The 23526-nt window shown below is 29.1% G+C and overlaps 3 pseudogenes; all 3 read right to left on the bottom strand.

Moving 5' to 3' along the window:
* Nucleotides 1-1114: 1114 nt before the first annotated feature.
* On the bottom strand, nucleotides 1115-3059 carry LOC138911505 (NADH-ubiquinone oxidoreductase chain 2-like; annotated as a pseudogene).
* A 9015-nt stretch (nucleotides 3060-12074) lies between these two features.
* LOC138911506 (NADH-ubiquinone oxidoreductase chain 2-like) lies at nucleotides 12075-15415 on the bottom strand (annotated as a pseudogene).
* Nucleotides 15416-17151: 1736 nt separating this feature from the next.
* Nucleotides 17152-22269, bottom strand: LOC138911507 (NADH-ubiquinone oxidoreductase chain 2-like; annotated as a pseudogene).
* Between the last annotated feature and the right edge of the window lie 1257 nt (nucleotides 22270-23526).

Below are 23526 nucleotides of genomic sequence, written 5' to 3' on the forward strand. Positions count from 1 at the left end.
AAGCTCATAAAATAGCAGGTGAATAAGAATGTTGTGTTCCGTAAAGCGTAGCAAGTCAACTAAAAATTTTTATACCTTTAGGTACCGCAATAATTATAGTTGCTGATGTGAAATAAGCTCAGGGATCTACGTCTATTCCAACCGTAAATACATGGTGAGCTCATACAATAAATCCTAATTGCTAGTATTGCGTAAATTATACCTAAAGATCCAAAAACCTTTTTTTTTCTTTTAACCTGATTCTTGACTAATAATATGAGAAATCATCCCGAATCCAGGTAAAATTAAAATATAAACTTCTGGGTCACCAAAATATCAAAATAAATGTTGGTATAAAATTGGGTCTCATCCACCGGCAGGGTCAAAAAATGAAATATTAAGATTTCGATCTGTTAATAGTATAGTAAAAGCTCCTGCTAAAACAGGAAATGATAAAAGAAGTAGAAGAGTTGTAATTACAACAGATCAAACAAATAAAGATATACGGTCTAAAGTAATTCATAAAGGTGGTATATTAATTACTGTTGTAATAAAATTTACAGCCCCTTATATTGAGGAAATTCCTGCTAAATGTAATGCGAAAAAAACTAATTCTACAGAAGCTCGTCCATAAGCAATTCCTGCTGATAATGGAGGGTAAACTGTCCTGTTCCAGCTCCGTTTTTAAGTATTCTTCTAACTAATAGTAATGATAAACCAGGAGGTAAAAGTCTAAATCTTATATTGTTTATACGAGGGAAAGCTATATGAGGGGCCCCTAATATTAAAGGTACAAGTCAATTTCCAAACCCTCCAATCATAATTGGCATAAAAATAAAAAAAATTATAATAAAAGCATGGGCTGTAACGATTACGTTATAAATTTGATCATCACCAATTAAGGCTCCAGGATGACCTAATTCAGCTTGGATTAAAATTCTTAAGGATGTTCCGACTATTCCTGCTCAAGCACCGAAAATAAAATATAGTGTTCCAATATCTTTATGATTTGTTGAAAATAAACACTGTCGCGATTAAGTGGCTGAAGTTAGACGATAGATTGTAAATCTTTTTATAAGAAATTTTCTTCTTAATTAATTTATTAGTAAATTTATTAATTGGTGTTATAGTCAATAATGACATCAAACTGCAATTTTGAAGGAGTAATTTATTACTAAGGCTTAAAGGATTTGCTATATTTACAGCTCTGAAGGCTATTAGTTTTATTTAACTTAAAGCCTTTAACCTAAAATATAGAATAGAATATTGAAATTATAAATAATCCAAGAATTGATAAAAGTGTACAAATTAAGTTTAATTTTATACTAAAATTATTGATTTGGGTGGTTTTTCAGTTTTCAGTTTTTTTCGTAGTAATTTAATATAAATGTCGAAAAACAAATTCGTAGAAACAAGAATAAAGTAATTAAGGTTGATATTAATAAAATTATTAATTGAAAATATTGATTACAAACAGTTGTTGAAATATAACTCATTTTGGTAGGAATTCTAAAAATGGGGGCAATCCACCTATGGATAAAAAGTTTATAAACAAAATAAATTTTATAACTGTTCTTTGCATAAATCATGAAAATAATTGATTCAAATGAAATAATTTGAAAATATTAAATATAAAAGGAAAAATAAATGATAAAAAAGAATAAAATAAAAAAAAAATATTCAAATTGATTCATTAATTATTAATGCTCTTAATATTCAACCTAAATGGTTAATAGAAGAAAAAAATATAAATTTCGCAGAGAAGTTTGGTTCACACCTCCAATTTCTCCAATAATTACTGAAAGAACTACTCTGATGGGTAACAAATTTTTTAAATTTAAATAAGAAATTAGTATTAAAGAAGCAATTTTTTGCCATGTTATTAAAAGAAGAGCATTTATTCAAGTTAATCCTTCTATTAAATTAGGGAATCAAAAATGAAATGGACCTACCCCTCTTTTTAATAATAAAGTTGATAAAATAATTATTGAAGTAAATGAATTATTTATTTTAATTGTTATGCTGTTTTTTAATATTATTAAAATTACTGAAATAATAAAGCAGTTGAAGTTAAAGCTTGAGTTAAAAAATATTTTAAAGAAGCTTCTGTTGATTTAAAATTATTACTATCTCTTATTAGGGAAATAAAAGATAATAAATTAATTTCTAAACGTATTCATCATCCTAACCAAGAGTTAGAGGTTACTGTAATTAATGTCCCAATAATTATTATTGTAATAAATAAAATTTTTGAAGAATTATTAAAAATTAAAAAGAAAAGGATTAAAACCTTTATAAATGGGGTATGAACCCAGTAGCTTAATTAGCTTATCTTTTTATATTTTGGTGTGCGATGCACAAAAGTTTTTGATACTTTTAGTAATAGTTTAATTCTATTAAATATAAAATCTTTCTAAAAATAACAATAAAATTAATCAATGAATGTAGAATCTTACATAATTTACCCTAGCAAGGTAATCCTTTTATCAGGCAATTCATTTTTTTTTTGTTTTTTTTTTTTATAGTTTACTAATATTTTTTGAAACATATTTGAATTTTTAATATTATATGTATTTTAATTAATTTACATTCTAGTAGTAAATTTAATTTAATATGATTTTGTTTATAAGTATTTAAAATTTTCTATATAATATATATATAATATAATATATATATGTGGGGTTTTATATTAAAAGTTTATTATAAACAAGTGTATTGTTGATTTAACAAATTGTATTGCTTAGGATGATTATCATTCGAATCAAAGTAACACGTCGTTTCGTCGTTTTGTTCTCAGCCTTCATACCACACAGGTCCAGCGTTGAACTTTTCGTCTTAACGAGCAAACATCTTCTGCTCTACGTCCAGTACGTTGCCCTCGTGGCTTTGCACTGTCCTCGTTGATCGTCGTTTTTGGATAACTCGCCGTCTGCGAATTCGCCGTCTTCTTTGCTCGTTGTTACGCGTCGTGTATTCGTCGTTCGTCTTTTAGCGTGTTCGTTGTCTAGGGATTCTTGTGCTGTTGGTTGTGCACAGTGGGATTTGGGTATACAGCATTTACCCAACCCACATTCGGCCATTCTGACTAAGCGTTCGGCCCGAATGCTTCCTCGTCATCTTCATCATCGCTGCCAATGGACCATGGCTTCATATATTCGGCACACGTTGCAGAATTCTTCGGCCCATCGCAATTACCTACTTTCTGGACATCATACGCGTTGTTATGCTTAATCTTAACGACTTGATAGGGCCCCAAAAACTTAGGCTTTAATTTTAGGCCTCTACCAAACTGTGTGCGTTTTATGGCAATAAGGTCGCCAACATTATAACGTCTTGCATGCTTTCGTCTCAAATTGTATGTATTTCTATTTTCATTTTGAATTTTTAAAATTTGTGTTTTTGCCTTTGCTCTTAATTCGGTTCGATCGTCATTAAATAAAGCTATTGTTTCTTTATTGATTATATCTCGAATCTTCCGATCTTCTTTTGTTTTCATTTTTACACCAACTAAAAGCTCAAAAGGTGTCGCATCAATACTTCTGGAAAATGTCGAATTAATTGCCTGCTGTACTTGGTTGATGTGTCTGTACCATTTTGTTGGGTCATCAATGCTCAATTTTGAGAGTACTGAAATAATTATAGCATTCAGCCTCTCGACTTGACCGTTCACTCTTGGTAGGCCTGTAGTTGTCTTAACTAGTTTTATGCCTTCGTCGTCACAGTATTTAACAAAATCTTGCGAAGTAAAGGCAGAGCCCCTATCCGTAATGATAAATGCTGGGTTACCAAATACAATACTTTGATTAGTTAACTTTGTAATGACCTCGTTTGCATTAGTAGACTTCGTTGGATACAGCCAACAAAACTTGGTAAATGAGTCAATAATCGCCAAAATGTGTTTGTAGTCTTTATGCGTTGACTCAAGTGGACCCAAGAAATCGATGTGGTAAGTGTGTAGGGGAACGTCTTCCTTCTGTAGTGGGTGTAGCAGCCCTTCTTGTTTGCCTCTTTTGCGATTTGTTAAAATGCAGGGAACGCAACAATCTATATACTTTTTTATCTTCTCTTCGAGGTTAGGAATAAAGTATTCTCGGCAAATTAACTCTTTGGTCTTTTTTGCTGCAAAATGGCCTTTGTCATGAGCATAGCCAATAATTCTTTTTTGCATGTCACTGGGTACTACTATTAACTCATCATCTTTTATAAGTTTGTATAGAATACCTGATTTTATGAAGTAGTCGTCGTATGCTTTATTTTTATCGGTTAAAACTTCCTTAATTGCTTTTATCTTTTCGTCTCGGGCTTGTGCATCTTTCATAGCAATACTGATACTATCTTCGTTGATTATCATTACTGGGTATCTGCTTAAAGCGTCGACGTGCTTCATTCTTGTGCCAGCTCTATGTTCTACTGTATAATCGTATTCTTGTAGGAACATAATCCAGCGTGCCACCCTGGTGCATAAACTTTGTTTCTCTAGAGTTTTTGCAAATGCATTACAGTCTGTTACAAGTTTAAAATGAATACCTAGAAGATACACTCTAAACTTCGTCAATGCTTCTATGACTGCCAAAATTTCTAACTCATAGCTGCTGTATTTACGTTGGGCATCTGTAGTCTTTTTTGACATAAAGTAAACTGGATGCAGTTGACAATCTTCGGGGCTTTTCTGCAATAAAACTGCTCCAAAGCCATCAATCGATGCGTCTGTGTGTACCTCTGTCTCACACGTTTGATTGTAAATACTTAACACAGGGTTTTCAGTAAGAAGCTTTTTCAATAAGTTAACCGAATTCTCTTCTGCTATTTCAATTCTAAATTTCGCTTTATTCTTGGTCATCTCCGTTAAAGGTCTAGCTATTGTAGCATAATTTGGTATAAATTTTCTAAAATAGCCTGTCAAGCCTAAGAAACTTTCTACCTGCTTTATTGTTTGTGGCATCTTAAACTTAGATACAGCTTCAATTTTTTCTGGTGATGGGAATATCTTTTTATTACAGATCACATGACCAAGAAATTGAATACGTTTCTTTAAAAAATTGCATTTTTTAATGTTAAGCTCCAACCCATACTCCTTGCATGTGCCAATAACTTCCTTTAAATGTTGCACCGCTTCTAGCTCGTTTTTGGCTGGTATGATAATATCATCTACATATGGCAAAGCAATTCCTCTGCGTGACAGGTGACGAAATATCGCGTTAACATGGCGTTGAAAAACACCTGGTGAGTTTGAAAATCCGAACGGCACTCTCAGAAATTGATATTGTCCTCGATGTGTTACAAACGAAGTATATTTTCTACTTGATTCTGCCACTGGTACGTGAAAAAATCCATTTTTTAGATCAATTGTACTAAAAATATTCGCTTCTTGTAATCGATCCAGCTGATCCTCGATTAGTGGTAAAGGAAAATGGTCTTTAACAATTACCTTGTTGATTCTTCTATAATCTATGCATAGCCGGGTTGAACCATTGCGCTTTTTAACAAGTACTATCGGGCTAGTAAACTCGGATGTAGATTCTTCAATTATGCCATTTTCAAGCCACTCATCAATTTGCTCATCGACAATACTCATTTCCGTAAACGCCAATCTGCGCGGCCGTGAAAATATTGGTGCCTCATCTTTTACTACAATGCGCATCTCTACATTTGTTGTCTTCGTCTTATTTGGTTCATAGTTCGAAATAAGTTCTCGAACTTCTTGTTTAGCATACTCACTTGCTGTGTCTTCTATGTCGTATACGCAGTCGAAGTCTTCAGGGCAAATTCTTAGTATATTTATCTCTTCACTGTTTGACATTTTGCGAACTTGTAAACCGTTACGACTAAATACAATCTCAGCCTGTAAACATAGTTCTTCGCCAAGAATAACTTTGACATCAATACATTTAATTGGAACCACGTAAAAATCAAGTATAAACTCTTCATCGTCAATAAGAATTAGATGTTTAAAATGTCCAGTTGGTTTTATTTTATTCTCACTGCGCTCACTGCCGAATCCAATAAGAAAAACATTGCAGATTTCTAGCTTCGGCTTGCCAATTTCACAATAAAAGTCTTCACGGATGATATTGAATTTGCTGCCAGTATCAAATAACGCTACACATTTCTTATTTGAGAAACATACTTCTTTACAGGATAAATCGTTTTTGGCTTGCAAACTGCGTGTATTTGATATTACGGCCTCACTTTTCTCAATTTGTTCACAATCTTTCGAGATGTGACCGTATTGATTGCATCTGAAACATTTTTTTCCTTTATTTTTATTTTGACAATAATTAGACGTATGCCCTTTTTCACCACAGTTAAAGCATTTCACATCTTTTTTTGCATCTTTGCTTACGTTGAAAGCTTTTTTGTCTCTTTCTTTAACACTGCAATCGTTACGCTTTGTTTTTTCCTTTTCGACTCGACACTCTTTTTCAATCATTGTTTTATAATATTTCAACTTTTCTTTGAATTGATTTAAATTTTTCGCACCGTATAATATGGATTTGTTTCCACCTCTCTCATCTATTCCGTCAATTAAATACTGTATGAAAGCGTCATCTGCAATTTTACCTCGAGAAGCAATGTCTTTCATTCTATAAAAGAATTCGAATACACACTCGTTGTTGCTGCGTTTCGTCTGCGCGAGCTGTTCGTGAATTTCTTTGCTGCTTACACTTGAACTGAATTCTGCCAAGAGTGCTCGTTTGAGAGAGTTCCAAGTGCTTAAACCTCTCTCACTCAATACGAAGAGTTTCGCTATTCCTTTAAGTGCCTTTTTTGCGAACAGAAACTTCTGGAAATCGTTCCAATACGTGAGTGTTGCCTGCTCTTCATATTCTTCTATCCACACTTCTACTGGAATAGTGTTTGTGCCGTCAAAACAACGAATGCTCTCTTCCACGTCGCGAAAGCTGATCGCAAAGCGAGGAGCAATTTCGTAATTTTCAGCAATTCTCCTAGTTTTCGAGTTTTCCCTATTTCGAAGGTCAGCGGTCTGGAATGAAGCGTTGTCTGCTTCCTCTTCTATTTCATTTTCGTCGTCAGTTGCTTCTTCGTCTACTTCGTTGAATTCCATCAAATTGTTTTTCATCAGATTACGAAAAATGTGTCCATGCAAATCTGCGTGAACATATTCTATACCTAGAATGTTGCATATTGATACAAGGTCAGCCTGCGTTAAATTGTTCAATGCGTATTCCTTCTTCGCACTATACTCTGCGTCATTTTCTGTATACTCGAAGCCAGAAAATTCGCGTAGACGTTTGCGATTATTTCTGTCTCCCTCATTTTCAAAGATGAACTTGTGCAACGCAGTTATGCTCCCTTTTTTGCTTGAGCGTAAGCTAGCACTTATTAAATCATTAAGGCACGACATTTTTTTTTTTGAATAGTTTTTTTTTTTTTTTTTTTTTTTTGTTTTGCACAATTGTTGTTGTAACGTAAGATCGTTTTCAACTTTATTCACTCCTGTTCAATCTTGCACAATCTCGCTCACTTTTGCTCACACTTGCTCAATCTCGCTCAATCTTGCTCACACTTGCTCAATCTCGCTCAATCTTGCTCAATCTCGGACGAGCGCCCAAAATGTGGGGTTTTATATTAAAAGTTTATTATAAACAAGTGTATTGTTGATTTAACAAATTGTATTGCTTAGGATGATTATCATTCGAATCAAAGTAACACGTCGTTTCGTCGTTTTGTTCTCAGCCTTCATACCACACAGGTCCAGCGTTGAACTTTTCGTCTTAACGAGCAAACATCTTCTGCTCTACGTCCAGTACGTTGCCCTCGTGGCTTTGCACTGTCCTCGTTGATCGTCGTTTTTGGATAACTCGCCGTCTGCGAATTCGCCGTCTTCTTTGCTCGTTGTTACGCGTCGTGTATTCGTCGTTCGTCTTTTAGCGTGTTCGTTGTCTAGGGATTCTTGTGCTGTTGGTTGTGCACAGTGGGATTTGGGTATACAGCATTTACCCAACCCACATATATAATATAATATATAATATAATATAATATATAAATGTATAATAATTTATAAGATTTATATTAATTTATATAAATCAAAAGAATCATTCGATAAATCTTTAAAATATAGATTTTTTTACCATATTTGTAATGATTTTTGGATTGCGAAATTTTTTATTTAAATTGTTAATTATATAATAATATATTAAATATTTATATATATATAGATTATCTATTAATCTCGACTTAGTATACAAATATGTTTTTTATTTTAAATTTATTAATTTTAAAATAGATACATTTTCTTTATATCTATTTTTTTTACATATTGAAAAAAAAAAAATAGAAAGATTTTTTAATAGTCTTAAAATTGACTTTAATTTGATTTTTTATTGATGTTAATTTTTTAATTAAATTTAATTATTTTGCTTTAAGCTCGGAATAGAATGTTGCTGATGGAAATGCAGAATTTGATGCTCGCTGTTACCCTTGCAAAAATTAATATCATAAGCCCAAATATAATAGATCACGCATATTTGAAATCTGTTTGGGTCGATGAACCCACAGGTACTTTAATAGCTGACCTTATGTCCGTTGCGTTCGTGAAAGTATTACAATCTGTTGATGCCCTTCACTTTATCATTAAGTTCCCGGAAATCAAAATGGCTTGCAGAAAGGGGATGCTGTATCCAGTTGCACATGAGAATGCTGTGCTACAAATAATACGACAACATTATAGCTGAGTGCGGAGATCAAGTGCTTGCCCTTAAGAATTGCACTTCCACGCCGGGAGGAACCTTTGTCAACTTTCACCGACCAGCTCTTGTGCCAGAGAGCTGCATGCTGGTGGCTTGGCAAACTGCCAAATGCAGCCGATTCACTTAGACCCGATCACATGGGTCGATGACGGAATTCTGATCATCAATAACCGGCCTGCTAAAGTTTGCGTTGACAACGGTACTGAAACTTGGGTTCAGGAGATCATCAAGGAAATCAAGAAATTTAGTAATTTAATTATATATTTAATAATTTAATTATAGCTACAGCTGATACAAGAACTAATAAAGCAATCTGAGCTACTAATAAAAAAGTGACTAATATGTAAGATATAGATGGTCCGGTATTTTCTATTAAAGTTTGGAAAAAAAATCCTGCAATTATATTAGCAGTTAATCGAACTGCTAAGGTCGAATTGCATTTGTTATTGTTTCAATACAAACTATAAAAGGTATCAGGACTGCTGGGGTTCCTTGAGGTACAAGGTGAGCAAATATATGTTGAGTATGGTTAATTCATCCATAAATTATAAAGGATAATCATAAAGGTAAAGCTAATGAAAGTGTTAGTGTTAAATGACTCGTTCTTGTAAAAATACGAAATAAACCTATAAAATTATTAAAAAGAATAAGAGAAAATAAAGAAATAAAAATGATAGTTGAACCATTGTGACCTGAAGGTCCTTAAGGAGTTTTAAATTCTTTATGTAAAGTTGATAAAATTGTGTTTCAAAAAATATTATAACGAGAAGGTATTAATCAATAAATAGAAGGAATTATTAAAAGACCTAAAAATGTTCTTATTCTGTTTATTGATAAACGGAAAATTGCTGATGGATCAAATACAGAATATAAATTTGTTATCAATTTCAATTTAATGAATTTAAATAAATATATTTTTTAATTCATTTGATTTGGGGGAAGAAGGTATGTAAGCGTAATAATTTATAGAAAAATATAAGATAAAAGTAGCAGAAAAAATAAAAAATAAAGTTAATCATTTAATTGGGGCTATTCGTGGAATTAAAAATATGAATAGTTTAATAATTTTAGTTTGACATACTTATGTTATAGCTTTAACTAATTTTTTACAATTCATTAGAATTGCTAATTTACTATAAAATGGCTTAAGAGACCAGTACTTGCTTTCAGTCATCTAATCTAGAATTTACATTGTTAGAAACTCATTTAATAAAATAATTTACAGGAACTCTTTCAGTTACAATTGGTATAAAACTATGCTTAGCCTCGCAAATTTCTGAACATTGACCATAAAATTATCCTGGGCGGTTAATTAAAAAATTAGTTTGGTTTAAACGTCCAGGGGTTCCATCAACTTTTACTCCTTAAGCTGAAGTTGTTCATGAATGAATTACATCAGCCGCTGTTACTAAGAGTCGAATTTGAGAACTTATAGGTAAAACAATTCGATTATCTACATTTAATAAACGAAACCCATCATTTGAAATTTCATTTGTAGGAATTATATACGAATCAAATGCAACATTATTAAAATCTGAATATTCGTAATTTCAATATCATTGATGACCAATTCATTTTAAAGTTACTGAAGGTTATATATATTATATTCGTCTAATAAATATAATAAGCGCGATAAATAATAAAATAATGGCGGGTAAAATTGTTCAAATTTAATGTTTCAATTAATTTTCCATGTAATAGGAATCGATTAATATAATTATTAAAGAATAATATAAATATTAAATATCCAACTAAAACAGTAATTATTACTAAAATCAGTAAGGCATGATCATGAAATAAAATTAATTATTCCATTAAAGCAGAAGCTCTATCTTGAAGACCTAATGTTGACATTTATTTTCTAATAAAAGTTAAAATCCATTTCATTAATCTGCCATATTATAAATTAATTAGTTAATAAAGGTAGTTCAGAATAGCTATGTTCAGCAGGGGGGGTATTTTGGTATCATTCAATTAAGAAATTTAGTTGAATTGGGCTAATTACTGGAAGTTGAGATATTAAACTTTCTCAAATAATATAGAATAAAATAAAATCCCTGATAAAGAAGTTGATGATCCGATAGTTGAAATTACGTTTCATGTAGTATAAGCGTCTGGCTAATCAGAATAACGACGAGGTATCCCTGCTAAACCTAGAAAATGTTGCGGGAAGAATGTTAGATTTACTCCAAATATAATAAAAAAAATTGACTTTTTAATCATTATAAATAAATCCAGCCATAATAGCAAATACGGCTCTTATCGATAATACATAATGAAAGTGAGCAACTACATAATATGTATCATGTAAAATAATATCAACAGATGAATTTGCTAGAACAACTCCCAACTGTGAATCAAAATACAAATCCTAAAGCTCATAAAATAGCAGGTGAATAAGAAAGTTGTGTTCCGTGAAGCGTAGGAAGTCAACTAAAAATTTTAATACCTTTAGGTACCGCAATAATTATAGTTGCTGATGTGAAATAAGCTCAGGTATCTACGTCTATTCCAACCGTAAATATATGGTGAGCTCATACAATAAATCCTAATTGCTAGTATTGCGTAAATTATACCTAAAGATCCAAAAGTTTCCTTTTAACCTGATTCTTGACTAATAATATGAGAAATCATCCCGAATCCAGGTAAAATTAAAATATAAACTTCTGGGTCACCAAAAAATCAAAATAAATGTTGGTATAAAATTGGGCCTCATCCACCGGCAGGGTCAAAAAATGAAATATTAAGATTTCGATCTGTTAAGAGTATAGTAATAGCTCCTGCTAAAACAGGAAATGATAAAAGAAGTAGAAGAGCTGTAATTACAACAGATCAAACAAATAAGGATATACGGTCTAAAGTAATTCATAAAGGTGGTATATTAATTACTGTTGTAATAAAATTTATAGCCCCTTAAATTGAGGAAATTCCTGCAAAATGTAAAGCGAAAATAGCTAAATCTACAGAAGCTCGTCCATAAGCAATTCCTGCTGATAATGGAGGGTTAACTGTCCTGTTCCAGCTCCGTTTTTAAGTATTCTTCTAACTAATAGTAATGATAAAGCAGGAGGTAAAAGTCAAAATCTTATCTTGTTTATACGAGGGAAAGGTATATCAGGGGCCCCTAATATTAAAGGTACAAGTGAATTTCCAAGCCCTCTAATCGTAATTGGCATAAAAATAAAAAAAATTATAATAAAAGCATGGGCTGTAACGATTACGTTATAAATTTGATCATCACCAATTAAGGCTCCAGGATGACCTAATTCAGCTTGGATTAAAATTCTTAAGATTCTTAAGGACGATAGATTGTAAATCTTTTTATAAGAAATTTTCTTCTTAATCAATTTATTAATAAATTTATTAATTGGTGTTATAGTCAATAATGACATCAAACTGCAATTTTGAAGGAGTAATTTATTACTAAGGCTTAAAGGATTTGCTATATTTACAGCTCTGAAGGCTATTAGTTTTATTTAACTTAAAGCCTTTAACCTAAAATATAGAATAGAATATTGAAATTATAAATAATCCAAGAATTGATAAAAGTGTACAAATTAAGTTTAATTTTATACTAAAATTATTGATTTGGGTGGTTTTTCAGTTTTCAGTTTTCAGTTTTTTTCGTAGTAATTTAATATAAATGTCGAAAAACAAATTCGTAGAAACAAGAATAAAGTAATTAAGGTTGATATTAATAAAATTATTAATTGAAAATATTGATTACAAACAGTTGTTGAAATATAACTCATTTTGGTAGGAATTCTAAAAATGGGGGCAATCCACCTATGGATAAAAAGTTTATAAACAAAATAAATTTTATAACTGTTCTTTGTATAAATCATGAAAATAATTGATTCAAATGAAATAATTTGAAAATATTAAATATAAAAGGAAAAATAAATGATAAAAAAGAATAAAATAAAAAAAAAATATTCAAATTGATTCATTAATTATTAATGCTCTTAATATTCAACCTAAATGGTTAATAGAAGAAAAAAATATAAATTTCGCAGAGAAGTTTGGTTCACACCTCCAATTTCTCCAATAATTACTGAAAGAACTACTCTGATGGGTAACAAATTTTTTAAATTTAAATAAGAAATTAGTATTAAAGAAGCAATTTTTTGCCATGTTATTAAAAGAAGAGCATTTATTCAAGTTAATCCTTCTATTAAATTAGGGAATCAAAAATGAAATGGACCTACCCCTCTTTTTAATAATAAAGTTGATAAAATAATTATTGAAGTAAATGAATTATTTATTTTAATTGTTATGCTGTTTTTTAATATTATTAAAATTACTGAAATAATAAAGCAGTTGAAGTTAAAGCTTGAGTTAAAAAATATTTTAAAGAAGCTTCTGTTGATTTAAAATTATTACTATCTCTTATTAGGGGAATAAAAGATAATAAATTAATTTCTAAACGTATTCATCCTCCTAACCAAGAGTTAGAGGTTACTGTAATTAATGTCCCAATAATTATTATTGTAATAAATAAAATTTTTGAAAAATTATTAAAAATTAAAAGGAAAAGGATTAAAACCTTTATAAATGGGGTATGAACCCAGTACTTTTAGTAATAGTTAAATTCTATTAAATATAAAATCTTTCTAAAAATAACAATAAAATCAATCAATGAATGTAGAATCTTACATAATTTACCCTAGCAAGGTAATCCTTTTATCAGGCAATTAATTTTTTTTTTGTTTTTTTTTTTTTTATAGTTTACTAATATTTTTTGAAAAATATTTGAATTTTTAATATTATATGTATTTTAATTAATTTACATTCTAGTAGTAAATTTAATTTAATATGATTTTGTTTATAAGTATTTAAAATTTTCTATATAGATATATATATATATATATATATATATTATAGTAAATTATCAATAATAAATATAGAATAATTTATAAGATTTATATTAATTTATATAAATCAAAAAAATCATTCGATAAATCTTTAAAATATAGATTTTTTTTACCATATTTGTAATGATTTTTGGATTGCGAAATTTTTTATTTAAATTGTTAATTATATAATAATATATTAAATATTTATATATATATAGATTATCTATTAATCTCGACCTAGTATACAAATGTGTTTTTTATTTTAAATTTGTTAATTTTAAAATAGATACATTTTCTTTATATCTATTTTTTTTACATATTGCAAAGAAAAAATTAGAAAGGTTTTTTAATAGTCTTAAAATTGACTTTAATTTAATTATGTTATTGATGTTAATTTTTAAATTGAATTTAATTATTTTGTAAATTTATTATTAATGTTACTTTTATACCCTGAACCCATTAAAAATGGGTATAAGGGTATATTGTATTTGTGCGAAATGCAAATGTATGTAACAGGCAGAAGGAAGCATCTCCGACCCCAGAAAGTATATATATTCTTGATCAGCATCAATAGCCGAGTCGACCTAGCCATGTCCGTCTGTCTGTCCGCCCGTCCGTATGTATGAACGCAAGGAATTTTAGATGTGGTTGCTTTTAGTTCCCGCGCAGATCTAGCTTATTTCCGATAATTGATAACTTACTCCGTTTCCAAGCAATCAATAAAAATCGAGCTAGAGTCACCAAACTTGACATAAAGCTGCTAAAATAGAATATATATGCATTTGATGTTGGAAGAAGAGGCTTCAGGGTATGCCCTAGTAAGCTCCCGACTAGAACCTCTTACTTGTTTTATTTTAATAAATTTATTAAAATTAATTTTATTAAACTTATTTATTTTAATATTTTTTAAAATTTACTTAATTTTATGATTTTTATAAATTATTATAATTATGAAATAATTGTTTTTATATAATACTAAAATGTAATATGCTAAAAATTAATTATTTTTAAATTGTGTAACATTTAAAAAATGAGGTATTAATATGAAAAAATAAATAATATTTAACTTTCATTTTTATTTTAAAATGAAAATTATATTAATAGGGGTTTATTTTTGATTATTCTGAGTTTTGGTGATTAAATAAAGTTATTAACAAATTTGTTTGATTATGTTAAAATAAATTTTAAAATAAGTTATTAGTTCCCTTGGCAGGGCTCGAACTCGCAACTGACCGCATTACTTGCTGTCGACTCTACTCAACAGCCACACAAGCAAACAAAAAAAAAAATAATACTTTCCCCGGTAGGGCTCGAGCTCGCGACAGACCGCACCACCTGCTATGCCTCTACCAAAGACAATATAAACACTAAGATGAGTAACGTCCATACATTTGAATGCGACGCAAAATTTGTGGCCGGCCTTTCATCTGGCCTTTGAGGCTTCGTGCGGCATGCCGACTGGTTGTTCGTTCTCCAAAGACCAGACGAACGAATGCCGAAGTCGCGGCTTGCTGATGCTGACACGAAGTTGGTCGCCAGTTTGCCTTCAGCAAAGCTGGTCGATGCTGCTTTGCGTCGCTTCGTTTTCGAAGTACATTGAGCGAAAAAGTTTAGAACTTACGATCGACGCAAAGTGCTTGTGCTTTATCCATGAAATGCATGCTTTATTTAAATGATATATTTCCCTAGATATTAACGATTAATTTTACAGGCAAATTTGAGAACTTATATAATTCTTACAGGCGCTTCTTGCGCAATAACTATGTTAAGAAAATAGCACACAAAGATTGATTTCACTTTTCTTTTTGGACAGTGTATGCTCGAGAAGAGTTCTTGTCTCAGCCAATAGCGTGCGTGCACCTTAATCATCCAGATATGGTTAACTCTATTAAAAGCTAAATTTACATCTGCGGTGTAATGTATAGCTAAAAATAATCCAGTTAAAATTTGGGTAATTAAACATAATCCTCGTAAATATTTAAAATTTCATCACCTTGATATATTTACAGGTGCAGGAAGATCAACTAACGCATTGTTAGCAATTTTAAATAAAGGTTGGAAGGTTCGTAAAGATTTGTTCATTGATTTATAATTCATAATGGTCCTTTGAATATATTAGTGATTTTAACAATAACAATTAAAGTAATTAGTATATAATTTATTAAAAGAATTGTAATTAAGTTAGTAGGAAAATTATAAAGTTTATTTAATGATAATGAATTTTCTATAAAATAAGAATAATTTCCGTCCGTCCGTAATATAGAATAAAATAAAATCCCTGATAAAGAAGTTGATGATCCGATAGTTGAAATTACGTTTCATGTAGTATAAGCGTCTGGCTAATCAGAATAACGACGAGGTATCCCTGCTAAACCTAGAAAATGTTGCGGGAAGAATGTTAGATTTACTCCAAATATAATAAAAAAAATTGACTTTTTAATCATTATAAATAAATCCAGCCATAATAGCAAATACGGCTCTTATCGATAATACATAATGAAAGTGAGCAACTACATAATATGTATCATGTAAAATAATATCAACAGATGAATTTGCTAGAACAACTCCCAACTGTGAATCAAAATACAAATCCTAAAGCTCATAAAATAGCAGGTGAATAAGAAAGTTGTGTTCCGTGAAGCGTAGGAAGTCAACTAAAAATTTTAATACCTTTAGGTACCGCAATAATTATAGTTGCTGATGTGAAATAAGCTCAGGTATCTACGTCTATTCCAACCGTAAATATATGGTGAGCTCATACAATAAATCCTAATTGCTAGTATTGCGTAAATTATACCTAAAGATCCAAAAGTTTCCTTTTAACCTGATTCTTGACTAATAATATGAGAAATCATCCCGAATCCAGGTAAAATTAAAATATAAACTTCTGGGTCACCAAAAAATCAAAATAAATGTTGGTATAAAATTGGGCCTCATCCACCGGCAGGGTCAAAAAATGAAATATTAAGATTTCGATCTGTTAAGAGTATAGTAATAGCTCCTGCTAAAACAGGAAATGATAAAAGAAGTAGAAGAGCTGTAATTACAACAGATCAAACAAATAAGGATATACGGTCTAAAGTAATTCATAAAGGTGGTATATTAATTACTGTTGTAATAAAATTTATAGCCCCTTAAATTGAGGAAATTCCTGCAAAATGTAAAGCGAAAATAGCTAAATCTACAGAAGCTCGTCCATAAGCAATTCCTGCTGATAATGGAGGGTTAACTGTCCTGTTCCAGCTCCGTTTTTAAGTATTCTTCTAACTAATAGTAATGATAAAGCAGGAGGTAAAAGTCAAAATCTTATCTTGTTTATACGAGGGAAAGGTATATCAGGGGCCCCTAATATTAAAGGTACAAGTGAATTTCCAAGCCCTCTAATCGTAATTGGCATAAAAATAAAAAAAATTATAATAAAAGCATGGGCTGTAACGATTACGTTATAAATTTGATCATCACCAATTAAGGCTCCAGGATGACCTAATTCAGCTTGGATTAAAATTCTTAAGATTCTTAAGGACGATAGATTGTAAATCTTTTTATAAGAAATTTTCTTCTTAATCAATTTATTAATAAATTTATTAATTGGTGTTATAGTCAATAATGACATCAAACTGCAATTTTGAAGGAGTAATTTATTACTAAGGCTTAAAGGATTTGCTATATTTACAGCTCTGAAGGCTATTAGTTTTATTTAACTTAAAGCCTTTAACCTAAAATATAGAATAGAATATTGAAATTATAAATAATCCAAGAATTGATAAAAGTGTACAAATTAAGTTTAATTTTATACTAAAATTATTGATTTGGGTGGTTTTTCAGTTTTCAGTTTTTTTCGTAGTAATTTAATATAAATGTCGAAAAACAAATTCGTAGAAACAAGAATAAAGTAATTAAGGTTGATATTAATAAAATTATTAATTGAAAATATTGATTACAAACAGTTGTTGAAATATAACTCATTTTGGTAGGAATTCTAAAAATGGGGGCAATCCACCTATGGATAAAAAGTTTATAAACAAAATAAATTTTATAACTGTTCTTTGTATAAATCATGAAAATAATTGATTCAAATGAAATAATTTGAAAATATTAAATATAAAAGGAAAAATAAATGATAAAAAAGAATAAAATAAAAAAAAAATATTCAAATTGATTCATTAATTATTAATGCTCTTAATATTCAACCTAAATGGTTAATAGAAGAAAAAAATATAAATTTCGCAGAGAAGTTTGGTTCACACCTCCAATTTCTCCAATAATTACTGAAAGAACTACTCTGATGGGTAACAAATTTTTTAAATTTAAATAAGAAATTAGTATTAAAGAAGCAATTTTTTGCCATGTTATTAAAAGAAGAGCATTTATTCAAGTTAATCCTTCTATTAAATTAGGGAATCAAAAATGAAATGGACCTACCCCTCTTTTTAATAATAAAGTTGATAAAATAATTATTGAAGTAAATGAATTATTTATTTTAATTGTTATGCTGTTTTTTAATATTATTAAAATTACTGAAATAATAAAGCAGTTGAAGTTAAAGCTTGAGTTAAAAAATATTTTAAAGAAGCTTCTGTTGATTTAAAATTATTACTATCTCTTATTAGGGGAATAAAAGATAATAAATTAATTTCTAAACGTATTCATCCTCCTAACCAAGAGTTAGAGGTTACTGTAATTAATGTCCCAATAATTATTATTGTAATAAATAAAATTTTTGAAAAATTATTAAAAATTAAAAGGAAAAGGATTAAAACCTTTATAAATGGGGTATGAACCCAGTACTTTTAGTAATAGTTAAATTCTATTAAATATAAAATCTTTCTAAAAATAACAATAAAATCAATCAATGAATGTAGAATCTTACATAATTTACCCTAGCAAGGTAATCCTTTTATCAGGCAATTAATTTTTTTTTTGTTTTTTTTTTTTTATAGTTTACTAATATTTTTTGAAAAATATTTGAATTTTTAATATTATATGTATTTTAATTAATTTACATTCTAGTAGTAAATTTAATTTAATATGATTTTGTTTATAAGTATTTAAAATTTTCTATATAGATATATATATATATATATATATATATTATAGTAAATTATCAATAATAAATATAGAATAATTTATAAGATTTATATTAATTTATATAAATCAAAAAAATAATTCGATAATCATTATATAATAATATATTAAATATTTATATATATATAGATTATCTATTAATCTCGACCTAGTATACAAATGTGTTTTTTATTTTAAATTTGTTAATTTTAAAATAGATACATTTTCTTTATATCTATTTTTTTTACATATTGCAAAGAAAAAATTAGAAAGGTTTTTTAATAGTCTTAAAATTGACTTTAATTTAATTATGTTATTGATGTTAATTTTTAAATTGAATTTAATTATTTTGTAAATTTATTATTAATGTTACTTTTATACCCTGAACCCATTAAAAATGGGTATAAGGGTATATTGTATTTGTGCGAAATGCAAATGTATGTAACAGGCAGAAGGAAGCATCTCCGACCCCAGAAAGTATATATATTCTTGATCAGCATCAATAGCCGAGTCGACCTAGCCATGTCCGTCTGTCTGTCCGCCCGTCCGTATGTATGAACGCAAGGAATTTTAGATGTGGTTGCTTTTAGTTCCCGCGCAGATCTAGCTTATTTCCGATAATTGATAACTTACTCCGTTTCCAAGCAATCAATAAAAATCGAGCTAGAGTCACCAAACTTGACATAAAGCTGCTAAAATAGAATATATATGCATTTGATGTTGGAAGAAGAGGCTTCAGGGTATGCCCTAGTAAGCTCCCGACTAGAACCTCTTACTTGTTTTATTTTAATAAATTTATTAAAATTAATTTTATTAAACTTATTTATTTTAATATTTTTTAAAATTTATTTAATTTTATGATTTTTATAAATTATTATAATTATGAAATAATTGTTTTTATATAATACTAAAATGTAATATGCTAAAAATTAATTATTTTTAAATTGTGTAACATTTAAAAAATGAGGTATTAATATGAAAAAATAAATAATATTTAACTTTCATTTTTATTTTAAAATGAAAATTATATTAATAGGGGTTTATTTTTGATTATTCTGAGTTTTGGTGATTAAATAAAGTTATTAACAAATTTGTTTGATTATGTTAAAATAAATTTTAAAATAAGTTATTACAATGAAATTTCTGTATGATTTTATTTATATTAAATTATATAGTTAAATTTATAAAGTTTTATTTTGGCTTAAAAATTTGTTATTAATTGGACTTATATGTAAATTTTTGTGTGAATATTTAATAATTTTAAAAATTATTATATTTATTACAGTCGCAGTAATTAATTTTATTGATTAAAGAAATTTAGAAATACGAATCCCGACTAGGGGATACTCTGAACCCTCTTATTCCAACACCAAATAAATTAATAAAAAAAAGTTCCCTTGGCAGGGCTCGAACTCGCAACTGACCGCATTACTTGCTGTCGACTCTACTCAACAGCCACACAAGCAAACAAAAAAAAAAAATAATACTTTCCCCGGTAGGGCTCGAGCTCGCGACAGACCGCACCACCTGCTATGCCTCTACCAAAGACAATATAAACACTAAGATGAGTAACGTCCATACATTTGAATGCGACGCAAAATTTGTGGCCGGCCTTTCATCTGGCCTTTGAGGCTTCGTGCGGCATGCCGACTGGTTGTTCGTTCTCCAAAGACCAGACGAACGAATGCCGAAGTCGCGGCTTGCTGATGCTGACACGAAGTTGGTCGCCAGTTTGCCTTCAGCAAAGCTGGTCGATGCTGCTTTGCGTCGCTTCGTTTTCGAAGTACATTGAGCGAAAAAGTTTAGAACTTACGATCGACGCAAAGTGCTTGTGCTTTATCCATGAAATGCATGCTTTATTTAAATGATATATTTCCCTAGATATTAACGATTAATTTTACAGGCAAATTTGAGAACTTATATAATTCTTACAGGCGCTTCTTGCGCAATAACTATGTTAAGAAAATAGCACACAAAGATTGATTTCACTTTTCTTTTTGGACAGTGTATGCTCGAGAAGAGTTCTTGTCTCAGCCAATAGCGTGCGTGCACCTTAATCATCCAGATATGGTTAACTCTATTAAAAGCTAAATTTACATCTGCGGTGTAATGTATAGCTAAAAATAATCCAGTTAAAATTTGGGTAATTAAACATAATCCTCGTAAATATTTAAAATTTCATCACCTTGATATATTTACAGGTGCAGGAAGATCAACTAACGCATTGTTAGCAATTTTAAATAAAGGTTGGAAGGTTCGTAAAGATTTGTTCATTGATTTATAATTCATAATGGTCCTTTGAATATATTAGTGATTTTAACAATAACAATTAAAGTAATTAGTATATAATTTATTAAAAGAATTGTAATTAAGTTAGTAGGAAAATTATAAAGTTTATTTAATGATAATGAATTTTCTATAAAATAAGAATAATTTCCGTCCGTCCGTCCGTATGTATGAACGCAAGGATCTCAGAACCTATAAGAGCTAGAGATTTGGTATTTTAGATGTAGATGCTCCTAGCACCCGCGCAGATCGAGTTTGTTTCCGATAGTCGATAACTTACTCCGTTTCCAACCAATCGATAAAAACCGATATCGATATCCTGTTTTTTGGGGCAATTTTGGTAAATAATAAGAGCTAGAGTCACCAAACTTTACATATAGCTTCTAAAATAAAATATATATATGCATTTGATGTTGGAAGAAGAGGGTTCAGGGTATCCCCTAGTCGGGAGCTCCCGACTAGAGAGTCTTACTTGTTTATAATTTAAATAATGGGCAAATTGTTAGTAAAAGATTTGATCAAGGTTGATCAGAATATTTTGGAGGTCAGCCTTTGTATAAAAAATGATTAAATTATTTTCAAACTTTATTTTTAATTCACAATAAAAATTTAAAAATTTATTTGATATTATTTGTATTTTTAATTTTGATTTTAGTAAATTTTTTATTATTTTTATATTAAAATAGCTTATATTTAGAGTACAGCACTGAAGATGTTGGGGAGATTACTTAATCTTTAAATATAGTGAATTTATTTTAGTAATTTATTTAAATAATACAAATAATAATTTTACAATGAAAATGCAGTTTTATTCTAAACTATATAAATAGAAGTATAAATGGAATTTAACCATTAAAAAAACAAAGTTAGCAGCTTTTACTTGATCACCATACTTCCTTAATTGGAGTAAATGCTCAATTCTATCATTAACAGTGATAAGCCCCTAGTTTGGCTTTAATTAAAGAATAAGGTAAAATTACCTAAAATTAGGTCGAAACTAAATGCAATAAATCGCTTCATATTCATAAGTAAGTATAAGGTACATTAAAAAAACCAATACTTTTTAAATGCAAATCAAATGTTATAATGAACTACAACCCTGTTATTTATTAAGAGGATCAGTTTAATATCCCTTGATTTCATTCACGATATAATCCAATTAATTATATTAAAATAAAAATAATTTAAGTTGTCGATCAAATTATTAAGTTTGAAAATTTAAAATAATAATTATAGGAAGGATTTAAGCGATTTCAACATCAAAAATTAAAAAAAATAATTGTAATTAAAAAAAAATCGTACAGAAAATGGTAACCGAGAAGATGATTTAGGGTTAAACCCACATTCAAAGGGGCATCTTTTTTCTCGTTCATCTAAATTTTTTTTTAGATAAAATTGAAGCTAAAAATATAATAATAAAGGAAAAAATTATAATTAATGTGGCAATGACAAGAATTGAAAAAATGATCAATACTATTTATCAATAGACCTTATGTTTGGAAGTCATATATACTTTAATACTATATTGATGTAATAAATTTATTAACCTCCCCATCAATAGATTGTAATGTATAAAAATAACCAAACTACGTCAAAAAAATGTCAATATTATGCTGCTGCTTCGAGTCCAAAATGATGATTTTAAGAGGAGTGAATTTTTAAATGTCGTAGTAAACAAATTAATAAAAATGTTGTTCCAATAAGAACATGAATTCCATGAAATCCCGTGGCCATAAAAAATGTTGAACCATAAACTGAGTCTGCAATTGTAAATGGAGCTTCAATATATTCATAAGCTTGTAGTATTGTAAAGTAAATTCCTAAAAGAACAGTAAAAAATAAGCCTTGAGTAGTTTGTGAGTGGTTTCCTTCTATTAATCTATGATGAACTTATGTTACAGTAACTCCTGATGTCAATAGAATTGCAGTATTTAATAGGGGAATTTGAAAAGAGTTAAAAGAAATAAATCCAGAAATAAAAGAATAAATGCTCCTAATTCAATTGCTGGCGATAAACTTCTGTGAAAAAATACTCAAAAAAAAAACTTACAATAATGAAAATTTCTTATAAAATAAATAAAATTATACCTCATCGTAAACCAAACTGGATAAGTATGTAATCCTTGTTATGTTCCTTCTCGGGAAATATCTCGACATCATTGCTAAACAGTTAAAATTGTGATAATTTTTCCTAAAAAAAATAATGATGTATCATATTGATGAAATCATTTAATTATTCCTGAAACACTAGTTATAGCACCAATTGCTCCTGTTAATGGAAATGGGTGATTTAAATGCGTTGACATTTACTTTTATTTACATATATTAATTTATATATATTTAATTATATATATATATATATGTATGTAATATATATATTTAATAAAATAAATTAGTTAACTTCTCTAGAATAAAGTGTACTTAAAACGGCGAATACATAAGATTGGATTATAGCTACAGCTGATTCAAGAACTAATAAAGCAATCTGAGCTACTAATAAAAAAGTGACTAATATGTAAGATATAGATGGTCCGGTATTTTCTATTAAAGTTAGTAATAAATAACCTGCAATTATATTAGCAGTTAATCGAACTGCTAAGGTCGAATTACATTTGTTATTGTTTCAATAC

Source organism: Drosophila virilis, unplaced genomic scaffold (assembly GCF_030788295.1).
Source record: "Drosophila virilis strain 15010-1051.87 unplaced genomic scaffold, Dvir_AGI_RSII-ME tig00001170, whole genome shotgun sequence".
Classification (NCBI taxonomy): Eukaryota; Metazoa; Arthropoda; class Insecta; order Diptera; family Drosophilidae; genus Drosophila; species Drosophila virilis.